Here is an 11,008-nt window from a genome sequence, read left to right as displayed (position 1 = left end):
GGTGCTCAGATGTTCTGCTTTACCTCACAATGGCTCAAGACAGGGATAAAAGTCTTAATTTCTTCTACATGGATGAAGATAAGCTTGTTCAAGGAAGCCTGCCATGGGTTAGCCTTATTAGTACTTGATGGACAACATCCGTGAGCTTCAGACTTAAAAACATCTTAGCCCTCAGAAGTTAACTCGTGCACTAAGGAAAACTTTGAATGCCCTTTAAGGCATAAACAAGTGATTCCTGTAGAAATTCTAGAGCACATAAGATTTCACTTATCAGTGGGGTCTTGATGCAGTTCATGGTCTCTCCTGTATTGGGATTATTTCATTGAGGACAGAAGAGTTGAAGGAGCAAGACTTCTAGGATCAACATCACCAATCCCATGACTGATCCAATTTATTCCTCCAGCCTTCACGCATTACAGGGATCTGGTTGCTAAAACCAATTATGAGGTTAAGGAGAGAGTCAACTGCCAGCTGAGGAACATCAGCAAACCCTACTAGAAAATACGTTCTGAAATCAAACTCTTTGAATTCAAAGATCTATAGTTTGGACATGAAACATGGAAGGGACGTCTTGGGTCTGGGTTCCCATAAGAAAGCCAGTTTTGCCATGTCAGCCAAGATTAGCATGGTTGAGTCTAGTCTAAAAGCCTAGGGGCATTAAAAAAAAGACACTTCAGATGTAATTAAGGAACTTCAAAGCATAGTAGGTAGGGGACCAAGGAGCATACTGGAGGAACCATGTGCTTCTAGGAAAACAAAAGCACCAGGTCAGGAGCTGGAAAGAACAGGAGAGGCAAAGAGGTAAACAGCAGAACAAAAGGACCTTATAGATAGTACGGCCTATTCCCAGTCAAAGTCATTCCCTAGCCTTGGGTCTTGCCTCCTCAGCTGGAGCAAGAGCAAATCTAAATGAACACCAGAAGGTCTCCCAGATTTCAACCTTCCTGGGAAAGATGCTCATTACAAGAAGGTCGGAGAGAATAAGGGAAGGTTAACTGGACCAACAGCTCTTGTATCCTGAAAAGGCTTTGGTCCAAAATGGATCTCAGACAAGGCACATTTCCTGGCCATGAAGTGGACTAGACCCCCAGTCCTTCCTGGAAGGTCTGGATGGCTGCCGGGCAGAAGGAAGCTCGAGAGTGAGCCTAGTGAAGGCACCGGGAAAATGGTTTACAAAGTAGTTTCCTTCTGTGTGAATTGGAGTGAGTCATGAGAGAAAGTAACCCGCGATCTGCACTTATCAGGAATGGTAAGGCTAGTACAAAGAAGTTAGGCTAAAGTTAGAACCAAAGCTTGAATCAAATGGCTTTTCTTTGCTGCCTTCCATCATAAGAAGGAGGAACATTACAAATGCCCTTCTTAATGTAAGCTGGGTTCGTGCTCATCAGCCTAGCCCCTTAACTAGGATCATTCCCAGACCCAAGTTTTCAAAACCCTTCAAAAAGCTAAAGAAAGGAAGTATGGGTAGGAGGAAAAGAAATCCACTGGAAGAGATAGTATCTAGTTTTGATCAGCCTAAAGCATTTCTTCAACCCAGTATCAAGTTTTTTTCCATTAGTCAAAGAAAACCCTGTCTTCCCCTCACACCCAAGCAGCAGAAAAATTTGCTTTTTCAAAGGCGGCAGAAACAGGAAAGCAGAAACAGTCCTTGACAGAATAGAGAGACTAAATCCTATAATCCCATGTCTCTTTCCCCAACTTGCAGAGAGACTCCACCCTCCCCCGCCTCAGTCAGCAGCAGTAAAAGCTAAGGAGTTGTGGACGTCTCTTTTAAGCTTAAGGGGAGAGAACTTAATTGGTCAGAACTGGAGCCCAGACATGATTGGCCAAACTCCAGCCAATGAGCTTCTTGAATCAATTGAACCAGAAGTAAAGCAACAGCTGAGGATTTTGCTTACTTTTAAAAATTTTATTTATTTATTTATTTATTTTGCACTGTACAGCATGGGGACCAAATTACACATACATGTATACATACTTTTTCCTCCCATTGTCTTGTTGCAATGTAAGTATCCAGACATAGTTCTCAATGCTACACAGCAGGATCTCATTGTAAATCCATTCCAAGAGCAATAGTTTGCATCTGTTAACCCCAAGCTCCTGATCCCTCCCACTCCCTCCCCCTGCAGCCACTTTTTTTTTTAATTGAGGGACCTCTGAGCACGTTCACCTGCAAGTACAGTATGCTAACGCTCTCCAACAAGAAAAACAGTGGCAACTGCAAGAAATGGAGTAGAATCTTAAATCTGATGGTAGAGAAAATAAATGCAGTAGGTAGTGATGTTACAACCTTCCACCTGAAAAACAAATACTTCTTTCCCTAATTATTGAAGAAGAGAGGCTGGTCATGACTTACCTGTGTGAGCAGAAACCACTGCTAACCCCCTCCTTCACAGGGTCTCTTCTTGCAGGCCTCCCCTCTTCCTCCAGAAACATGTCTGGACAGAATAAAACTGTGTACCTAGTGGCCATTCAGTCACCGCATGGCTTCAAACGGTTCCTCTAAATGGCTGCACTTGATATCAAAATGCGCTTTTCACGTCTTAGACTTTTTCTCAGCAATACGTCCTCATCCTCAGTTTGAGCTTAGGGAAATTGATGAAATCTCTAATGAGGACAGCTGGAGGGCAATTTCTAGTTTTACTCACTTTAATAGAAAAGCACTTATGCTGCCAAGCGAATATTCATAAGTTTATGAAGCATCTCTCCAGCAGCTGCACCAGCAGCACCGCCTGAGACACATTAGAAATGCAAATTCTTAATCGCCTGAATCAGAAACTCTTGGGATAGCCCTCAGCAACCTGTGGTTTAAGAGGCCCTCCTGGCGATTCCAATGCCTGCTGAAGCTGGAGGACCACTGCCCTCTGCCAATTCAGTCAGAACCTTGGAGGGCTGTGTTGCTTTTCTAAACATCAAGTGTAGCTTTTGTAAACTTCCCTGGGTGACTCCCTAGGACAGCCAAGGTTGTTAGCCACTGCCTTCATGTTCACAAATTCAGGTAGCAATCTCAGTGCAAACTGAGAGTGATTACCAAATATTTACCCCAGGCCAGATCTCCCGCATCACCCTCAGGCCAATATATCCAGTTTACTTATTAATTACACGTAGGCTAGGTGCTAAGTGCTTTAGTACTGACCATTTTGTTTAATCCCTGGAGGTATCTTTTTTTATACCTTGTATATTTGAAGCACTGAGGCTTTTTTATTTTTATTTATTTGTCTTTTGTCTTTTCAGGGCCACATCTGCAACACATGGAGGTTCCCAGGCTAGGGGTCTAATCGGAGCTACAGCTGCCGGCCTACACCAGAGCCACAGCAATGCCAGATCCGAGGCGCCTCTGTGACCTACACCACAGCCTAAGGCAACGCCGGATCCTCAACCCACTGACCAAGGCCAGGGATCGAACCCACAACCTCATGGTTCCTAGTCAGATTCGTTTCCACTGCCCCACAACGGGAACTCCCCGAGGCTTTTAGCTATGAAATACTGCTCTTGTATATTGAAAGCACTGAGGCTTTTGGCTATGAAACAACCCTCTCAAAATGAAAGATTTAATACGTGGCCAGGCCCAGATTCAGGGACCTGACTTGCTCGATGATCACTACCCTCTGCTGCTGTCCATGCCACCTTTCAGCAGTTCGTCGCCAGACAGCACCAGCTGACTTGAAGAGTAACATGACAGGGTGAAAAAAATAGATTTTCTCGTTATTTAAGGAACCTCCATACTGTTCTCCAAAGTGGCTGCACCAATTTGCATTCCTACCAACAGTGTATAAGGGTTCTCTTTTCTCCACACCCTCTCCAGGTTTTATTGTTTATAGATTTTTTTGATGATGGCCATTCTGACTGGTGTGAAGTTTATGTCATTGTGGTTTTGATTTGCATTTCTCTAATAATTAGTGATGTTGAGCATCTTTTCATGTGCTTTTGGTCATTTGTTTGTCTTTGGACAAATGTCTATTTAGACCTTCTGCCCATCTTTTGATTGGGTTTTTTTTTTTATATAGAGCTGTATGAGATATTTGTATATTTGGGGATTAATTCCTTGTCAGTTGCTTCATTTGCAAATATCATATGTTCTGTAGGTTGTATTTTTGTTTTGTTCATGGTTTCCATTGCTCTGTAGAAGCTTGTAAGTTTAATTAGGTCTGTTTTGTTTTATTTTTATTTTAATTACTATAGGAGGTACATCAAAAAAGATATGCAGCAATTTAAGTCAAATAGTGTTTTGCCTATGCTTTCCTCTAAGAGTTTTATAGTATCTGGCTTTATGCTTAGGTCTTTAATCCATTTTGAGTTTATTTTTATATATGGTATAAGAGAATGTTCTAATTTCTTTCTTTTTTTTTTTTTTTTTGTCTTTTTGCCATTTCTTGGGCTGCTCCCGCGGCATATGGAAGTTCCCACGCTAGGGGTCCAATTGGAGCTGTAGCTGCCAGCCTACGCCAGAGCCACAGCAACGTGGGATCCGAGCCACATCTGCAACCTACACCACAGCTCATGGCAATGCTGGATCCTTAACCCACTGAGCAAGGCCAGGGATTGAACCCGCAACCTCATGGTTCCTAGTTGGATTCGTTAACCACTGTGCCATGATGGGAACTACTGTTTATGTCATCTTTGATTTCTTTCATCAGCATCTTATAGCTTTCAGAGTACAGGTCTTTTGCCCTTTTAGGTAGTTTTATTCCTAAGAATTTTATTTTCTTTTATGCATGGTAAATGGGACAGTTTCCTTAATTTATCTTTCTGATCTTCTGTTTTTAATGTATAGGAATACAAGGGATATCTGTATGTTAATTTGTATCATGCGATTTTGCCAAATTCACTGATAGAGGTTTCTTAAAAACCAAATATAGGCCTGATATGTGATCCAGCAATCCCATTCCTGGGCATATATCTGGAGAAAAGTACAATTTTAAAAGATACATGCACTCTAATATTCATTGCAGCACTTTTTACAATAGTTAAGGCATGGAAGAAACCTAAATTTCCACCAATAGAAGAATGGATAAAGATGACATGGTACATATATATAAAATGGAATATTACGTAGCCATAGTAAAGAACAAAATAATGCTATTTGCAGCAAAATGGATGGACCTAGAAATTATCATACTAAGTGCAGTAAGTCAGATAAACACAAATATCATATAGTATCACTTATATGTGGGTTCTAATAAAAATGATAAAAAGAACTTACAAAAAAAGAAAAAGAGTCAAAGATTTCAAAATTAAAATTATGGTTACTAAAGTGGAAATGTTGACAGAAGGGATGAATTGGGAAGTTTTGATTAACACACACACACACACACACTACTATATATAAAATAGACAAGTAAGAGTGATCTATTGAATAGCACAGGGAAATATATTCAATACTCTGTAATAACTAATATGAGGAAAAATAATCTGAAAAAGAATGGCTATATGTATATGCATAACTGATTCACTTTGCTGTACACCTGAAACCAGCACAGAAGAGTAAGTCAACTATACTCCAATAATTTTTATTAAAGGAGAGAAACTGGAGTTCCCCTTGTGGCACAGCAGAAATGAATCCAACTAGGAACCATAAGGTTACGGGTCCAATCCCTGGCCCCACTCAGTGGGGTAAGGATCTGGTGTTGCTGTAGCTATGGTGTAGGCCAGCAGCTGTAGCTCTGATTCTACCCCTAGCCTGGGAACCTCCATATGCCACTAGTGCATCCACAAAAAGCAAAAAATAAAAAAGGAGAGAAACAATGAAAATGGTAGTACAGTTTTATAGATATGAAATACTTAAGAAATCAATAAAGAAACACCAGCCTTAAATAACATATTAGACATTTTACACAAATGGATTTATTTGATATTTATAGAGCATGCCATCTGAAAGCAGCAGAATACACATTCAAGTGCACATGGAATACTCTCAAGGATAGATCACATACTGGGCCACAAAGCAAGCCTCAGTAAATTTAAGAAAATTGAAATCATAACAAACATCTTTTCAACCACAAATTCATGACTAGAAATCATCTATTTTAAAAAATGCAAAATACACAGACACATGGAGGCTAAACAATATGCTATTAAGCAACTATTGTCTCACTGAAGACATCAAAGAAGAAATAAAAATATCTAGAGATAAATTAAAACAAAAAAGTGATAATCCAAAACCCATGTGTCACAGGAAAAGCAGTTCCTAGAGGGAAGTTACAGCAATACAAACTTACTCTCAGGAAGCAAGTAAAACCTCAAATAAACAACTGTATCTTACACCCAAAGGAACTAGTGAAATTACAAATAAAACCCAAAGTTATTCAAAGGAAAATAATTATAAAGATCAGTGCAGAAATAAATGAAATAGAGACTAAAAAAAAATAGTTAATGGTTCTTTAAAAGGATAAACAAAATTGATAAACTTTTATACAGACTCATCAAGAAAAAAGGGAAGAGGGCCAAAACTGATGGAATCATAATTGAAAAAGGAGAAGTTATAATCAAAAACTCAGAAATACAAAGGATCTTAAGAGACTACTATATGTAACCACATGCCAATAAAATGGACAAGCTAGAAGAAATGGAAGAATTCTTAGAATGATACAATTTTCCAAGAACAAACCAGGAAGAGACAGAAAATATAAACAGATAAATTACCAGTACTGAAGTTGAATCTGTAATGAAAAACCAAATTCTAGGACCAGGTGGTTTTATAGGTGAATTCTAGCAAACCTTTAGATAATAATTAATGCCTATTCTTCTGAAATTTTTCCAAAAAATTACAGAGGAATGAAGATTGCTGAATTCATTCTATGAGGCCAGCATTACTCTGATACCAAAACCCAAAGATACCAAAACAGAAAATTACAGGCCCATATCACTGATGAACATATGTGCAAAAATTATTAACCAAATACTAGCACATTGAGTCCAACAATATGTTAAAAGGATCATATACCACATCCAAGTGGGATTTATTCAATGGATACAAAGATTTCCCCATATGCACACATAAATCAATGTGATACCACATTAAAAAATTGAAGAATAAAAAACACATGATTATCTCAATAGATGCAGAAAAGAAGCATTGGATAAAATTCAACATCCATTCAACATTTATGGTTAAAATAAATCTCCAGAAAGTGGGCCTAGAGGGAACATACCTCAACATACCAAAGGCAATGTATGACAAACCTACAGCCAACATCATAGTTAACAATGAAAAGCAGGAAGCATTCCCTCTGAGATTAGGAACAAGACAAGGATGTCCACTCTATCCACTTTTATTCAACATGGTTTTGGAAGTCCTAGGCACAGCAATCAGAGAAGAAAAACAAATAAAAAGAATCCAAATTGAAAAGGAAGAAGTAAAACTCTCCCTATTTGCAATTAATGTGACACTATACATAGAAAATCTTAAAGACACCACCAGAAAACTACAAGAGCTCATCAATGAATTCTGTAAATTTGCATAACACAAAATTAATACACAGAAATACATTGCATTTATATACACCAACAACAAACTATGACAGTGAAATTAAGGAAATAATCTCATTTACCATTGTATCAAAAGGAATAAATTACCTAGAAATAAAATTACCTAAGGAGGATACTCCAAAAACTATAAGATGCTAATTATAGATATTATAGATGACATGGACAGATGGAAAGAGATACTGTTTTCTTAGATTGCAAGAACAAAAAATTGCAAAGATGACAATACTACTCAAGGCAATCTACAGATTCGAAGCAATCCCTGTCAAATTACCAATGGCATTTTTCATAGAAATAGAACAAATACGAATGAGCAGTGCACCCTGGGAAGCATGATGAATATATCTCAAGGCCCTCTCTGTACCTTCAAGGACTCTAAGAAGAGAGTTAGGGGATGAAGATGGCAGAATAGAAGGACTGGAGCTCAACTTCTCTCCTAAAAACAATGTTTTTAGGAGAGAAGTTGACAACTAAAGACTGAGCACACTTCACCAAAATGGACCGGAAACCTTAAAAAAGATACCCTACTCCAGAAGAAAAAGAGGAGGCCACATCAAGAGGTAGGAGGGCCGATTTCATGATATAAACAACCCCATACCTCCTGGGTGGGAAGCCCCACAGACTGGAAACTAACTGGTTCACCGAGACTCACCCACAGGAGTGAGAGTTCTGAGCCACACATCAAACTCTCACGTGTGGGGATCTGGCACAGGGAGAAAGAGCCCCGGAGCATCTGGCATTGAAGGCCAGTGGGGCTTGTGTGCAAGAGCTCCACGGGACTGGGGGAAATGGAGACCCCATTCTTAAAAGGTGCACACAGATATTCACGTGCACTGAGTCCCAGGGCAAAGCAAAGTGTCCAAGGGAATCTGGGTCAAACCTGACTGCAGTTCTTAGAGAACATCCTGGGAAAACAGGGGTGAATGTGGCTTGTTGTGAGGGAAGGACATTGAAAGCAAAGCTCTCGGGAATATTCAGCAGCAGTGCCTTTCTCTGGAGGTGGCCATTTTGGGAAAATCTGGCCCCACCCATCAGCCAGCCGCTGAGAAGCCCCAGGGCAAACAACAATCCAGGTGGGATCACAGCCCCACCCCTCAGTAAACAGGCTACCTAAAGACCCCTCAGGCACACAGATACCTCTAATCCCATCCTGAGACTAAGCCCCACCCACCAGAGGGATTAGAATCGGATCCTCCTACCAGGGGGCAGGCATCAGCCCCTCCCATCAGGAAGCCTACAGCAAGCCCCCAAACCCGCTTCAGCCACAGGGGGGTAGACATCAGAAGTAAGAGAGGCTACAACTCTCTTATCTGTACAAAGGTCACCACACCAAAAACCTATAAAAATGAAAAGACAGAGAACTATAACTCAGATGAGGGAGAAAGAAAAAACCCCAGAAAAATAGCTAAGCCATGAGGGGATTCTCAGCCTCCAGGAAAAAGACTTTAGACTGTTGATGCTGAAGATGATGCAAGACATTGGAAATAAACTGGAGGCAAAGATGGATAACTTATAGGAAACACTGAGCAAAGAGATACAAGATATAAAACTTAAACAAGAAGAGATGCAAAATACAATCACTGAAGTAAAAAATTCACTAGATGCAGCTAACAGCAAAATACAAGAGGCAGAAGAACGAATAAGCGAGGTGGAGGACAGATTAGTGGAAATTACGGATGCAGAACAGAAAAGAGAAAAAAGATTGAAAACAAATGAAGAGAGTCTCAGAGAACTCTGGGACAACATGAACCACACCAACATCCATATTATAGGGGTGCCAGAAGGAGAAGAGAGAGAAGGAGACAGAAAAAATATTCCAAGAGATAATAGCCGAAAACTTCCCTAACATGGGGAAGGAATCACTCACTCAAATCCAGGAAGCACAATGAGTACCACATAAAATAAACCCAAGGAGGAACACCCCGAGACACATACTAATCAAACTGACCAAAATTAAAGACAAAGAGAAAATCTTGAAAGCAGCTAGGGAAAAGAAACAAATAACATACAAGGGAACTCCGATAAGGCTATCGGCAGATTTTTCAACAGAAACTCTGCAGGCTAGAAGGGAGTGGCATGATATACTCAACGTGATGAAAGGAAAAAACCTCCAACCAAGATTACTCTACCCAGCAAGGCTCTCATTCAGATTTGAAGGAGAAATCAAAACCTTCACAGATAAGCAAAAGCTGAGAGAATTCAGCAACACTAAACCATCCTTACAACAAATACTAAAGGAACTTCTATAGACAGCAAAGAACAAGAGAAGAAGGAAAGGAAAAAGAGCAGCAAAAACAAATCCAATGTAGTTAATAAAATGGCAATAAGAACATACATATCAATAATTACCTTAAATGTGAATGGACTAAACGCCCCAACCAAAAGACATAGACTGGCTGAATGGATACAAAAACAAGACCCATATATATGCTGTCCTCAAGAGACCCACTTCACTTCTAGGGACACATACAAATTGAAAATGAGAGGATGGAAGAAAATATTTCATGCAAACGGGGATCAAAAGAAAGCTGGAGTAGCAATACTCATATCAGACAAAATAGACTTTAAAATGAAGAATATTTTCAGGGACAAAGAAGGACATTACATAATGATGAAAGGATCAATCCAAGAAGATGTTATAACAATTTTAAATATCTATGCACCCAACACAAGTTCACCACAATATATAAGGCAACTGATAACAACCTTAAAAGGAGAAATCGACAATAACACAATTATAGTGGGGGATTTTAACACCCCACTTACAGCAATGGACAGATCAACTAGACAGAAAATCAATAAGGAAACAAAGGCCCTGAATGAAGCATTAGACCAGATGGACTTAATAGATATTTATAGGACATTCCATCCAAAAGCAACAGAATACACATTCTTCTCAAGTGCACATAGAACATTCTCTAAGATTGACCATATCCTGGGCTACAAATCCAACCTCAGTAACTTTAAGAAAATTGAAATCATATCAAGCATCTTTGCCAACCACAATGCTATACAACTGGAAATCAACAACAAGAAAAAAACCACAAAAAACACAAACACGTGGAGACTCAACAACATGCTACTAAACAACCAATGGATCACTGAAGAAATTAAAAAATACCTAGCAGCAAATGACAACAAAAGTACAACACTCCAAAACCTATGGGATGCAGCAAAAGCTGTTCTAAGAGGAAAGTTTATAGCAATACAAGCCCATCTCTGGAAACAAGAAAAAGCCCAAATAAACAAGCTAACTTTACATCTAAAGCAGCTTGAGAGAGAAGAACAGACAAGACCTAAAGTTAGTAGAAGGAAAGAAATCATAAAGATCAGAGCAGAAATCAATGAAATAGAAACAAGGAAAACCATAGAAAAGATCAATGAAACGAAAAGCTGGTTCTTTGAAAAGATCAACAAAATTGATAAACCCCTAGCCAGACTTATCAAGCAAAAAAGAGAGAGGACTCAAATCAATAAAATTAGAAATGAAAAAGGGGAAGTAACAACGGACACCACAGAAATA

This window comes from Phacochoerus africanus, chromosome 11, assembly GCF_016906955.1.
Source record: "Phacochoerus africanus isolate WHEZ1 chromosome 11, ROS_Pafr_v1, whole genome shotgun sequence".
Taxonomy (NCBI): domain Eukaryota; kingdom Metazoa; phylum Chordata; class Mammalia; order Artiodactyla; family Suidae; genus Phacochoerus; species Phacochoerus africanus.
This window is presented reverse-complemented; position numbering follows the sequence as displayed.